The sequence below is a fragment of the Argentina anserina genome, chromosome 1, assembly GCF_933775445.1.
Source record: "Argentina anserina chromosome 1, drPotAnse1.1, whole genome shotgun sequence".
Classification (NCBI taxonomy): Eukaryota; Viridiplantae; Streptophyta; class Magnoliopsida; order Rosales; family Rosaceae; genus Argentina; species Argentina anserina.
Window position 1 is genome coordinate 21816110 of NC_065872.1, and position 15589 is coordinate 21831698.

The 15589-nt window shown below is 39.6% G+C and overlaps 1 long non-coding RNA gene across 1 annotated transcript; it reads right to left on the bottom strand.

Moving 5' to 3' along the window:
- Positions 1 to 4329: 4329 nt before the first annotated feature.
- On the bottom strand, positions 4330 to 7255 carry LOC126792084 (uncharacterized). Its single transcript, XR_007671917.1, has 4 exons — positions 7160 to 7255; positions 6222 to 6362; positions 4690 to 4757; positions 4330 to 4608 (listed from the first exon to the last, which is right to left on the bottom strand). It is a non-coding gene; the product is annotated as an uncharacterized LOC126792084 (long non-coding RNA).
- Between the last annotated feature and the right edge of the window lie 8334 nt (positions 7256 to 15589).

Below are 15589 nucleotides of genomic sequence, written 5' to 3' on the forward strand. Positions count from 1 at the left end.
GCAATTTTAACACCTCACTGTTCTTATTTTTTTAATAATTATATAAAATTTGTATTAAATGGATTATAATTTGAATTGCTAAATCAAATATTGATGTGAAAGATCAATTTCAAGAAAGATAATCATATATATAGAAAGGGTACCTAGAGTACAATTAACTAGCTAGCAAGTAAGTTTTTGTAGATCATTGAGTTTAGATCGTGATCGATCTACGTCCATACATCATACAAAAGATCATTTATAAAGGCTGATCTACCCCTCTGTACAAAAAATCATAGAGCTAGGCTAGTACCCAAAATTCAGGCAAATAAGAAATTCAACTACCAAGGCTAAGGGAACCATTCCCACCATCTTCATCCTCATATGGGGGAGGCTAAGGTGGGGTGTCTCACGTCTAAATGTCTCCAACATGAAGTTAATAACCCACTTGAGCTTCTCATTGGTTTGCACTACGAATGAAAGACTTCGTCTCAGTCCTTGTGGTGTAAAGTCTTCTTATCTCGGTTACTCTTGTTGGTGCAAGATTGTTTCTGTGAACCAAAATATAAAAATTTTCATATATAAATTAAATTGCCCAACATGTTTATTAAATCATCACATTTATATAAATATTTAACCTGAAATTTATCAGACTGAAAGTGGCTACACAAATAATGCGACTGGCCCAACTTATGTAGGAACTCCACTGGTACATCCTTCTCGCCATCTTTTTCCCATTCACCCTTAAGTGTGCACTTGAAGTTCTTTTAAGCATTGTCGGCAATCTTGCTTGTTTTGGGGAAGAAGGATCGGGAAAATTTTGGGGAGAGGGGGAAGAGGATAGAGATAGAGTTACCGACTCCCCACCACCCCTTTGGGATTCAGCTCCTGCGGAATAGAGAAAAGGGGGAAACTATGCGATTGTTTGCGGGTTCTCTTGACGACACCGAGACTTGAATGGCCACTAACTCAATGAGATAATAAGCAACCAACCCATAAAAGAGCATCAGAGGTTTGTACCAGTAACAAATCGGAAGGAGACCATGAAAGAGAAGGATTCGCAGTATATCGGATGCTCGCGCTATTGGATTTGGGGGATTGGAAGCTTGGGTTTTTGGATGTGGGGGAACTGAATCTAACTTCAGAGAAGATTGGTTTCAGAAAAGATTGGATTTGGGGTCAACTGAATTTGGACAGCTTTAGAGATTGCTTTTCAGAGAAGATGGTTTTAGAGAAAGGGGACAAAGTGATCGACTCAGTCGATTTAGGGGTTTTAATAGAGTAGTACTTGGGCGACAGGGTTTTGTCAGCCAAGTAATTACCCTAGGTTTTTTAAAATTTCGCCCAAAATTTGAAAGTTCACTCAATATGTGGGAGGGAGAATCGCACCGCCAATGTTTTCAGGGCTTTAGACAACAAATCTTCATCGCCTAAGTGTTTTTTAGTTCCTTCTTCTTTCTTAACTTTTTGTGAATTACATTTGAGATACGTAAATAGATGTATAATTAATTAATGTGCATCAATAGATAAATTTTATAATGAATTAGTCTAAACATATAATTAAATTCTAAAGTGTGCATCCTTAATTAATAATAATAATAAATATTTAATACACTACAACTAATTTGGTCAAATTTAAACAACATGAGTCACTCAATTATGCATCATTACATAATCTTCATCCTTTGTATCATTTGCCTCTTTTGACTCCTCGGCAGAATTCACATCTTCAATATTGATGTACTGATCTGGTGCGGCAGAGTTGAAAGCGTTGTTTATGCGAATAGCCCCTGTATCAGGAATTTGAGAGGTTGGAGGCTCTTGATATGGTTCAACGACCACGTCCTCTTCATCATCATCTTCACCCCCTTCAACTGTAGTTGCACTCCATATATTTCTATGTGGCATTACGTTAACCACTTTCCAACCTTCACCAGCCTTTGGATAGTTAAGATAGATCACTTGTTTTGCCTGTATATACTGATTATAAGGCTCATTGTACAACAATATTGCCATACCAAATTGTGTTGGTATGTATTGATAACATGCCATAATCCATCCTTAGTACTCCTCGGCATATCAGAAGACTCCTCCTCAGTACCACGAAGATATAAACTACAATAGGTTATACACTCATATACAATGTACGACTCCGCTATTGATCCTTCTGGGAAACTATTGTTCATAACATATTTTTTGTATTGTACCAGTTGCCTAAAAATAATACATTTAGTCAAATATATCTAGATTATAAAAATCAAAATGTGTCGTCTACGTTATGTATTATCCCATAACAATATAAATCTTTTATTATTATTAAATGTTTACTATAAACTTATCTTAATTGTCTTTCAACATCAATAGAATTAAGACGCAATTACCACTCACAATATAATTAAAATAAATATAATTTGTTATTGATCGATGTGTATTTATATTTTTTTGTTAACACGACCTAAATGGAAGCAACATCTAATTTATTTCTAAATAAGTCTTTATCAATTATGAATCTACCAACCTATTAAAATTCTCAATTTATACAAATTACTTTAGGATGATTTCTTAATGGAACGAAATAATATTTACACGTACTATTAATTGGCGAGTTTTTGAAATTAGTTTTAATCATCCATAAATATTCAATCAAATGAATGAACTAAAATTCACTAGTATCAATCATAATAACCCATAGCCTTCAAATTTGAAAATAGTATTAGTCTTAATTATTATTATGCTAATTAAATTTATATTTTTTGTCATAATTCCTTAATTACCATATATATTGACCAATATATGTATGTTCATGTATCTTAAGCTCGATTTTGTTAATATATATGCTAAATTGAACTTTATTGAAATGAAACGGAGTTGACCTTCTCAGTTTTATTAGTCTTTAATTTTCCTTAAACGTCAATAGAATGCAATAATGAGTTCGTCATCTAAGAAAACCAGCTTGTCACCTAAATATCATTAAGACGATGAAGTAAAAGTGTGTCATCTAAGTGTCATGTTTAGATGACAACAAATTAATTCGTCGACTTAGTTACTATCTTAGACGACGAAAACCAACGTCGTCATCTTAGTGCGTCCACTTAGATGACGATACCAGTTTTCGTCCTTTGAGTTCCACTAAGATGACCATTTGGTTTACTTAGGTGGCGAAACCAATTTCGTCGTTTGACATATTCTTAGGTGACGAAGATTTTTTACGGTTGTCGCCTTAGTTACTTTTTCTTGTAGTGTGTGTACTTTACATACTATTTAGGGTTACTAATAATAAATTTATAAAAATGAAGTTCATACCTGCATTGTCTGACCAGCATTTAGCGAGTCACGAAGCCCATCATAAAGCTCACTTTGTAGTCACTTTGGTTGTTACGAACCCATCTAATGTGTGATTCAATCTTAACATAATTATCGACCACATACTGTTGTAACAAATGGCCTCTACGAAGTAAAAGTAATTCGTGATATGGGCATATATGAGAAGATAAATTTACCCCAAGTTAAATAAATAAAATAACCATATTATATGTTTGTTCATAATAAGAGGATGATGACTCGTTCTCTAACCTGTAACATGTAGGCATAATAGTCACGACACATTAATTTCCGACCGTTGTTATTCCGACTATTCACGTCCCATCCGTATGTGCCATAAGATAACAACAATGGATATTGTAAAGGATCATAGTATCCCGCACAATCTTGGACACTGATAAGTTGACCATTCCTTGTTCGTACTATAATATCACGACCTTAAAGATTTTCTGCATCTTCTGCACCAACTATCACTGCAGCAACTTGAGACACTGAAGGCAAACTATATTGTCATTAGTTTACGGGTTACTCTCTAATGATGAGTCTGCAAGTTTGAAGGTCTTGGCGTTGAGCTAGGTGACTGAATGTTTGTACAAATGGATTATGTCGATTCAATATCTGCTGTATGATTTCGACCACATCTCTATGCAAGGCTTCATTCTATAACATACGATTTTCTATTTCTGCTATGTATTGTATATATACAATTGTACAAAATCTTGGTCTGCAATCTCCATTTGGTAGAAGACTACCTATCTTGTGATATATAGATCCTTGAGCACGAAAAGTGAAATTCCATCCACCGGTTGCTAGATTCTGATCAACATGGACTCTCATTGATGTGAACGTAAACACATGGTTATAAGCACGGATATGATACCTAAAATGAGCACCAAGTGGAGTTTGAGCCGCAAAACATTCAAGCAACTCTGGAGGAGCAGGAATTGGCGAAAGCAGAGTTCTGCCATTTTTGTAGATATATTTTTAACATCTATACTATACGTCTATACTATTACGGAAACATAGTGTCTTAACATAAAAAATGATTTACATGGTAATATTTATAATTGTTACTTAATTATGTTTTACACATAAATCGAGAAGTCTAATTAGTAAATTAGACCTCCTTGCTATAATTTGATTTTCATCATTGCTTCCACTTTCCATATTACGTCACATTTGATAACTCATACGCCTGTTGGCTGAACTCTCCCCTCGTTCTGTGGAATTTAACTATTGACGCCTTTCTCTTTGTCGAGCATTTTTATGTTGCCTTTCCACCTTTGATCCATGTAAATGCATATGTCCCTTTATAATAAAGGACAAAAGTATTGGGAAAATTATCATTGAAACATGTACTTTAAAATTATAACTTGAAGATGTATGTACCTGATCTCCATCAGCTGGTGGATGAGACCATGATGATGAAGCCATTTAACCAATAAGTTGCTAAATGCCTACCACGACAGATAATGAAAATATATTTAAGCAAAAAAAGCAATTATGAAAGCTTTCAAAACTGAAAACTAAACAGTTGAATATAAACGGACAGAAAGTAAATTGATCTAGCTCACTTCTTCCCCTATGAGTTCTATTTCTACAAAACCTAAAGTAAATTCATTAAGTGTTAATTTGCTTAGGAGTACAGAAGTCAAAAACAATGATTATGATATGACATTTGGCTGCAATTTATATGAGCACTTTTAGTGACTTATAAAAGTCGTTGAAATCTCAATCAAAATGAAAACCAATTCTAGCTTGGTAACTTTTAACAATTCTAAACAAATAAACTCAAGTCCACTGTACCCATTACTACAAAGAGAGAAGAAAAACTAAAAAAAAATCAATAAATAGGATTTTATAGAGAGAGCAGTGTATACCTTATCAATTTTATTGAGAAGAGTAATCCCAAATTTTCAGCATCAACCAAATTCCTAAAAACTAAAGCTAATGACTGAAACTCAAAGCAAGGAAGATGTTTGCTAGTCTGCCCAAATCAATTGACTGATTACTCAAATCAAATTAAAACTCAAATACTTGGATACAATGAATTTAATAAAAAAAATAATAACTAAAAGACATTTCTACTGTATTCAAGAAATCCAAAAACAGATATATTGTATCCCAAAAATGACTTAACTAAAACAAAAGTTGAAACACTGTCCAAGTTCCTCAAGTTCTTTGTTTGTGAATATTGAAGTTATACAGTTATAGGGAAATGATTAATTCCTCAAGTTCATAGTTTGTGAAGATTGAAGTTATACAGTAATAGAGAAATGATTTCGTTGACTACTACTAGTAGTCTCCTTCTCACACTTTATACAGAAAATTTGAATCCTTATAAATAAAAGCCATTTCTACTGTATTCCAAAGGCCTAACCCAAAAAATATATACAGAATCTGAAATTTGACTCAACTAAAATGAATCTTGAAACACGGTCCAAATTCCTTAAGCTCATACTTTGTGAAGATTGTATAATACAGTTTTAGGGAAACGATTTCCTTGACTACTGCTAGTAGTCTCCTTCTCACAGTTTATATGCAAAATTCCAGGCCTGCTGTTATAGATGCTACTGGTATAGAAGCCCCACATACCAGCTAATATTTAGGTACCCCTTTTACTTTCTTTGACAGTAAACTTATTAGTACACTTAATTGAAACTTAGTCAAGGTTTTCTCTATTCAATTATTTATAACCGGTTAATCCCTCGTGACGTAATATACAAAAATTAGCTTCAAGTTAGTATGTACTATTGAATCAATTAATAATAGTACCTTCATAAATGAAAGGTATTGCAAGAGAACTACATAAAGTATTTCTGAATAATCAATACCAACTGATCAAAAACAGCAAAGAATAAGAACGAAAAGATGCTGAAGAACAAAGTTGTAAGACCTTTTATATGTAATTATTATTTTACCTTAAATTTCAGTTTGTGCAAATTAGCTTTGATTATGCTTGAGTACTGAAGGCATTCTACCCAAATACGTAAACATGACCTTTATGATTAGCTTACTCCCTGGATTCTTTGATTTGCACAATACAATTGTAGAATTCACACCTGATTAAAGAAAACTGGCATGTATGAGTATACACAACTAAAAACATATATCAATGCATATGTGAGTAACCTACGAAAATGGTTGTAAAAGTATGAGTAGCCTTTCTCATAAGATGTTGCGGCAGCGAAGTCGCCTATCAGCAAAAATTGAATGAGGGATGGTTAGATAGAATAATGCATTGACCATAAATTGAGAATGCTGTGAAAACATTCATCAAAATTATCATTTCCAACATGGCACAACATGGTCTGGAGTAATAGGCTACTCATCATATAACCCTCACAAATGTAAACGGAAACGTAGATATGAAATGACCAAGAATCAACGTACAAAGATAGCAAGAGATTATCAATACAAAGTGATATAATCAAGGCTAATTTTTTCAGTCACAACTGATCAAAGACTCCTTCAATTTGATGATGATGATACACACTACTATATTCTAAATACAATGATATAACTTGCCCAGATACCACATAAAAATTCATTAGTTACATAAAAAGACACAAACATTTCTCTTGGTACTTTTCACAAACACCTGGTGTGCATTTCTTAACACACTGATTCATAGAAAACATCTACAACTAGGTGAGCTCTGTGAGCATTGGGATTGCAATATGCAATAAAATGAAGCACTACAGATCATGAAAATTTATAAGAACTGATCTAATCATCGTATGAGTTAATTTTACAAAGGCATGAGGATACACACACTACTGGCATCTATGTGCCTAGGTTTAATTCTAACCACTTCTAATCATTAGAACGGGAAGCTTAGAGAATCATCAAGTCTTACCTTGCACCCACAGAACTTGACAATTAACCGATGAGAGAGAGGGGGGACCTAGCCTCTCCTCAAATAACTTTGAATGCCAATTGTAGCTAATAGCCCTGCAAATGGACAGAAAACAAAAGCATAAGAATCTTTTTAATTGATCACACACCTCCCATTCCTTTTAACAGCCATGTAAGCATATTACGCATATATAAAGATATGATATAAATTGAAAGCTGAGCTTGAAACTTAATTATTCTCTAATTGTATCACAGTAGATATGTTTACAATTCTGATATTCATGCACTACTTGCTTGTACACACAGATCTTGCTTATTCAATTGCTGTCACAGCCCTGAAATTCCGAATGATATAAATTCGAATTCAAAGCCATGAAAAACTCTAAAATAATTCTAATAAATTGAAACCATGTTACAACAACAGTGTATCAAAACTGAGTTGAAGTATGACTCAGTCGACTTGAATAATACATTATCAATTTATATACACAAGTATCGAAACAATTGGAAAATGAAATATTCACTCGGTCCTCACCACAAACGAATGAGGGGATCCCTTAGAAAATCCTGCATGTAAGCTCTCCGAGCCTGCTAATCCTCACCTGCAAAAATATCTCCTACACCATCGATTTGGTGTATCGGGATTGTAAACACAAACCCGGTAAGCTTTATAGTCAGTATGAGTAAACCAACATTTAAACATTACATCACGGAACAAGGAAATGTCACGATTAACATTTTTAAAACATGTGTACTCATGAGACCTGGGCAGCCCATCTGGTTACCCCTCATGTTGTACTATGGCATATAGACTAGAGCTCTAACTGGTTGTAACCAACACCCAACCAAAGGCTTGGTTCCCGATTTAAATAGCATCACCAAGTCCGAAGACCAGAAAACGTTTTAACAAGACTCAATGTTAAAATCACGTACAATAAAACAATCCACACATGTTTATATTATACTAAAACCAAGCGACTCTTACACAACAAATTATATAATAGTCACACCAATAATCCATTATACCGGAAGGTACATTTTCTTCCCTTCCGGCCCCATCCGCCACAATAATCCTCTACTTTACCGGAAGGTACATTTTCTTCCCTTCCGGTCCCATCCGCCACAATTAAACGAAAACGATAAAAATTGCATAATTTAAATGAAAACCATAACATATATAATATAGCGAATCGTATATGTGTATTGTATTTACCATTTTAGTACACATACACAACTTACTATATTATATCGACGTCACAATTCACTTGATTTAGAGAAAACGTAACATTAACTTGAATGTGTCTTAGCGTAAATGCAAGTCACTGCCAAAGGAAGACTTGTCCTAGTGAGATTTACTCACCTTAAATCTTGCGTGCAACTTCTACAACACTAAGTGAGATCCCCTCACTCGTTTCGTCGGTCACCTAGTGGCATAACAACGTGCTTAGAAAATGACCCGCATAACAATAGGTGAATAATAATTACAGTTAAAAACATTATTCACGAAAATATTGTTCACGCAAACACTGTTCACGCGCCGCACTACACGGCCGCGCTTGATGCTCTAAGTAGTCGCGTGTGGTGCTCACGTGCTGCCACAAGCAAGCGCGCGTGGTGCTCTCTTGCAGCCATCAAAACCCATCGATTTTGTTCCTACAACCGTCCTAGGCCTAATACCTACTCCCTGATGCCGCACCTCCTCCCACGCGCCACCCTAGGCGGCGGCACGCGCCCACAAACACCTCCACCCGAAATCTCCAAATTTCGAACAACAAAAACGTAGATCACAAGGAGGAGAACATAATCATAATTGCGGCTAGTTGCAAACCGGTCGGAGACGCCGGAAATGCCGCCGCTAGAAACCCGGATCAAAGTTGAAGATCGGCGGTGAATCAACTCGATTCGAGCCTCTCTGCTGGTGGATTCGCGCCTAGATGGAGGACGGAAGACCTGTGACAGCCGCCTCGTGCCCTAACCTCATCGGCGACGTCGAGCTCGACGGAGCTGAAGCTGTACGTCCTCGGGTGCAGCTGAAATGCGGCGCGAGGTGGGGTGCCACCACCACCGGTCGACGCGTCTCGGTCATGCGGTTCCAACGACACCAACGGTGTCGAAGACGGCGGCTGGAGGAAGGAGATCGTCGGAAAAGAAGGTTCGGCTACGATTTTGGCGAAAAAAGGGGGTCAGGGGGAAAGAGAGAAAGTTGCGGGTTGGGTTTCTGATTTAGGAAAGTTTGGGTTTCCAAAAATGCCCTTTTATACTCTTTCCAAAAACGGAAACCACACTTCCGTTGCTAACAACTTACAAACACGATGTCCGATTAAGGCATGTCGCGTGTCTACGAACTCTAACGAGGAGCTCTACGACTTTCGTGAATGAAGTTTTCTGAGATGAGCGACGGATTAAAAGTTAACTCTTAAGCACTGAAAACATAACGTTTTTCAACCTTAAATTTCCGAAATCACTTTCATTTTGTAAAGACATTTAAGAGAAGGTGTAGAATGTGATTTTACTCGAATTACCAAACATAATAATTTACGAGATATTACAAGAAATAAAACTCGAAAAAATCGGGATATTGCAATTGCCATCACTTTAAAGAAAAACATGAACTAAGGATAAGGATATGAAGCTTATATACAACAGATTTTAAAATATTTAAAAACGATTTAAAAGTCTTATATGCGGTTAGATAGATAGATTAGACAAACAACATAAGGAATTAGAATTCTGACCTCTTTTATCTTAGGTTGTGCTGCAACACCCGTCTATTCCAAGGCATCGAATGGTCTACTAACCACCTCCCAATTGCAACTAATAGGTGTAATTCTTCAATTTAACCGTCCAATGACTGCAATTTGGTCATAAATAAAGGCAAACGAACATGAACTCCTCAATTCATCACAGAGAGGGGAAAAAAATTAAATGAAGGAAAAAAAACTGAATCGGTAAACCTGTAAGAGCTAAATGAAATGAACACAAAAGTGAATTCGTCTCTTTCTCTTTGTTCTGCCGCTCTTTCTCTTTGTTCGGTTGTAATTTCTTAGCTTGCAATTCAGGAGAAAGGTGTGTAGCTTGCGATTCGAGAGTAATGATATAGCCATCTCTTTTCTCATATCGTGACTTGGCTGAGTGGCAGTTGAGATGAGTGGCCGGGTGAGTTTATTCGTAACCCACTCCTGCTCTCGTATTAATTTTTTTTTCGGTTGCTTTAGTTTTACGAAATAGCCCTTGCGTTTTATTTGTGAGATATAGATGACAGAAGGTTAAATCTGAGTATTCATAATTTGGTGATTGATGCATGTGCCAGTTTTATAGTAGTTGGGATAACGATCGAGAGAGCGAACGTCCGTAATAGGATTAAACTGCAGATTGGCACGTGGCTGGCAGAGGTCATCTTCATTATCAAGTGGGACCCACAGTTCTCCTTTTCCTCTCCGTTTGCTTGAAGCCTCGAACCCAAAAATACAATCCCAAAATCTCTTTAAACCCAGAAAATGAAACAAAATATCAGTGGCTATCGACCAATTGGAATTCATTCACATGGGTAGTCTTAGATCACTGGAAAGTTTCAGATCTTTTACATGAGTTCTTTAAGCCCAAATCATAGAAAATTAGAAAAGAAGAAAGAAAGAATACAAGATCAAGATTAGAAGAATTAAATTCGAAAGCATGACATCTATGATTGTGTTTGAGCTGGGAAAACGGATTCTCCTCAGAGAACAATCAGCAAGCCCCGGTGTCGAACCCTGGACGGTTCAACCCTTCGTTCTCTGTTGTTGCCGGCGTGCCAGTACCTTTGAGTTAGGTACAACTCTTGCTTTGTTGACGATGATTGTGCTCCACGTACTGTCTTCGTCTCAAACGATTGCTCCGCAGTTGCTGATAAACCGCTGAAGTTCGAATGACCTATACACAACCGGAGTTGCTAGGTACCTTTGACTCCACCTCAAGTAGATGCCCGATCTTACTTTAGACCGCTTGGGGAAAAGCAGAGCTTATATTGTGTCGTTAATAGCAGGACTCTCTCGCAAATGGAATTTGCTGACTAGTGCAGACTTTGGGTTTGCTAGAAGCTAGGCTAGCGACTCGATGGACTTGACTCGAATTGCCGAAATTAATCGGACTTGTTGCTACATGCAGCGCGAGGCATGCATCTGGGTAGCTCCGCTCCGATAGGAGACTTGGTTGCCGAAGCTAATCGGACTTTTACTCCGTTGGGAGATTTTTACTATGCGGTTGCGCGATAGTTTGTTTGACGTTGCGTGTGTTATTCTGCGCATTCGACCCTCCTTATATAGAGAACACAAATTGTTCTTTCTTGCGAATCAAGTCCTCAGAACCTCCTAGTTGATTTAGATTCATCTTCCTTAATCAACTCAGATTCTATACGGCCATAGTCCCCTAAATCTATTCCAATACGGCAGATAATCTTACTTTGTGATATACTTTCCCCAAATATCCGGTCCACAGGCCTAAGTCGTCTAGATAATACCGGAGTATTGTTTTAGGCCCAAACATTGCCCCCCATGCCTTGAAATTGAAGACCCCGCTAAATTGAAAAGGGCTAAAAGAAAACCCCAAACGGTTATCTTTTAAAAATAATCTGAAACGCTTTAAGTTCCCCCGTCACCAACTAACGCGCGCCTTCTCCTCAAACCACTACAACCTTTCGAGCTGAAGTACGCGAGAAACACTTACTGTTTCAAAACTCAAACCAGTTCCAATCGAGCCAACGCGACTCCTCCCTGAACCCATCAGTTTCGATTTCAGAAACCCTTTCAGTTCCTATATAAATTGCACTCTCGAACCCAACAAATTCATCCAACTCGATTGCTATATCATCAGACCATCTAGAAAGCCCTCTTTTGAAGCTCTTTATTTCCGACAACAATGGCCCCGAAACCCAAACAACGTTATGCCCAAGCAGGTGCGAGACCTCTTCGCGATTACCCAAACCGCGAACCCACCAATCGCACCACAATCGGAGTGATTGACGACAGCACGGTGTACTTGGGCCCCTCTCTTGCCGGAATCCCGGAGCATACCGACACCGACTACCACCACCGCTCGCGAACTCCTCCGCTTGCTTTCAGGAACACCCCAGCCACCTTCAGAGGATGGCAAGTGCACAGCCACCACCATGCCCTTGTCGGAGCATGGCCCAAAGTTTCCGAAGCTATGCAGCTATGGTATGAAGGTCCTCGGCTGCTCGATCGTGACATATGGCATGCGGCATGAATCTTGGAAAGTATCGACATTTGCTTCAAACTGGCTCAGGTTGGAGGCAACGGATGCGCCATCATGGCTGCTGCTTGCTTATGGAATTCCGCAAGTAATACTTTCGACTTTCAATTTGGTCAAATGGGTATATCTTTGCTAGACATGTATGCTATCATAGGTCTTCCAGTTGGTACCAGGCCCTATAGAGATCAGGATTATTTTGATGCTGAGTGCCCGGTCACCGCCACTCGCAACGTTGGTATCTACCAATCATACGGCTCCTGGGTCTCTAGTTTTGATCGCAATCCTACTGCCAATGCTGGGATTGCCTTCTTGGAATTTTGGTTAACCAAGTTCTTGTTCTGCTCTAATTCCAAGAAGATGACTGGGCACCGACTGCAGCTCGCGACACTTCTCTACAATGGCCACATTGTGGGTTTAGCGCAAATAGTCCTGGTAGAAATCTACCGTATGCTGCGTGCGCTCTCCCAAGAACCCCTCAATTATCATAATCTGTCAGGGCCTATGTGGATTCTAGACCTCTGGATTCATGTCTACTTTGTGCAGCTGCGAAATGAAAATGCAAGGGACTTCCGTCTAACAGAAGTACTGGGAAATGCATTTATTGGTTTGGAGCCCAACTTCTCTCTTCGCTACGCAGCATGCTTCGAGTATTTCTACACCCTGGACGCCTCAGCTCTTGACTCCACACAACTATTGCTAGACCGTACTCACCCTAAAGCCATCCGAGGTGGCTTCTTAACCCTCATACGCTATGATGGAGAGAGTCGGTATTTGTTTGAACAGGCTGTATCCATGGCGGATCTACCCCGACATCCCTGCAACGGAGTAGAACTCTATGCCCCCCATCTATTCGCGAGGCAGTTAAGAATGATTCAAATGGTTCACTTCCCTCCTATTGAGAGTCTGAACCTGTTTTCCTCATGGCGACGCCCCATGGTCCCTGTTAATGACACCAATCCTGGACACCAGCCCCCGTCTCAGTTGCAACCCACTCCCCTTTCTGTGCTAGCAAGTGGGAGTATTCTTCGCTGCTTTCGTGCCGGCAAAGCCTACCTCAATGGTGGGAGAGGATCAATTCAGGCCAGTGGGAGTAACGCTCGCGGGTCACTTTCCAATACATCTTCCAAACAGGGCTCAGGAGATATTTGCAAGAGGACCCTGAGGTTCCTGGAGATGAGGATTTCCTGCGGGCAGTTATTCCAAATGCTGTCAGAATCGTTCCTTCAAGGGTAAAATCCTAACGCCTCTTCGAACTCCTACAGTTCTTGTTTCAGCACTGATTAAAAAAAACCACTAACTGGTTCATGTTGCAGGTTTTTGAGAACACAGCTGGTGCTTCCTCCTCCCAAGGTTGTAAACGAAGAAGAACAACCTCTAGTCCTGATGATGACGCGGATGATCCTGACGCCATAGACTTCAATCATGTAAGTCTTCCTCCATATTTGATAACAACACTAAAGACTGTTGTAACCTCCTCCATTAAGCAACTCCTGTAAACGTCAGTTGATTCAAAGGAGAAGAATAGGTGCCTCAAACACCTCTGCCGCACTCACGATGGCTAACCAGGTCAGCCCTGAGCCAATGACTGGGATTAGCAATCCAGAGGCAGCCATCAAGGTAAAAAGAACACACTACTTGTTCCAATTAACGCTATATTCATGAGCCACTCTGACTGATTCTCATCTGATTTGTAGGTTCGCGAGAACCTAACTTCTACACCTTTGTCCACCCCTCACATTGTAGCCCCCGCGATGGAAGACCCTGCCGTAAGTGGTCAAACACGCCGTTGCCCCCTAGAGCAACACTTTATTGTTCGCTAAGATGTAGTTCTTTAACTTACATTGATTGCCTGTGGGTCAATGATATCCTTCATGGTCTCTAACACAGGTTCACGTTGACGCTCAACCACCTACCACGGAAGTCGCGACTGCTATATTACCGAATGTGGCTGTGAACCAAGAAACCACTCAGACCACTCCCCCTATTACGGTGGCGAACGCTCAGATCTTGGAGTTGCAAATGTTGATCGTCCCTACAACGGTGCTCTCCCATTCCTCTTCAACCCAAATTCTGGGGAATGAAGTGGGAGATGAAGAAGACGTGACCAGTTCCAACCAAGCAGATGAAGATGTGGATCATTCCTTCGCGACTGCGGACCCAGCGAGCCCTGATGACGCACCGCAACCTCCTCTAGGAAACGAGGCTCCCTCTACTCATTCTGATGGGGTAATACCTTTAACCACTTCCTAGTTTATGCGTTTCTGCCTTTCTTTGTAAACACTTAGCTGTTTTATTAATTGTTCTTTACTCTCTATAGGTTGTGGCAATCGCGACTACTTCCAGCCTGCCAATTGTGCCAACTGTTAGAGCCTCTGGACCTACACCCGCTATTGATCCAACCGGGAATTACCCCAGTCCCTCTTTGGAAGATCTCCTGGATGATATGCTAGGTCCGGCGAGCCCCCTAATGTCTATAGAGTCTCAAGAACTTGTCCAGGCCTGGGCACAACTCGCGGAACTATCCTCTGAAGACCTAACTGATCCAGCTCGTCTGGCTAAGGTGAAGGATGCCCTTCGCTACCTGAAACTACCCTCACCTGACCCAAGCCTAGTCGCGAATGCTGAACAGGCGCTGAACACCATCCTGTGTCTCATGGCAGAATGCCACAACTGGAGGAGCGAAGCTCAGAGTGTGTCCCAACACAACGCTGATGCCCGACAATTCGTTACGTAAAGCCCTGCTCAACTTAGGGCCAAACTTCATCATGCCAAGACCAGCCGCCCGCAAGAAATTAGTGCATTGCGGCAACAACTAGCAGAGCTTGAAGCTGAGCAAGCTAGGGAGCTCAAGGCTATAGAAGAAGAAATAAGAAGTGTTGTACCCCAAATACAAGAGCGCAAAAGGCAACTGGCGGCCTCTGAGGCTGAAGAAAGGAGACTCAACAATCTGATATGCGACAAGGCCAACGATACTAGAAAGCTCCTTTTAGATATTCGCCTTGTTGGGCATAAAATGTAACTTGAACATCAATGCATTTCAATAGTAAGAATTGTAACTTATCTCTATCTGCTTCCCCTACTCGCGTCTCCTTGATTCGTTCACAACCCAACTACAAGCCCACGACTGGAGCCCAACTCAACTCGTCCCCGTTTAAGTTCACATGCAAACCCTCGTAAACCGGAG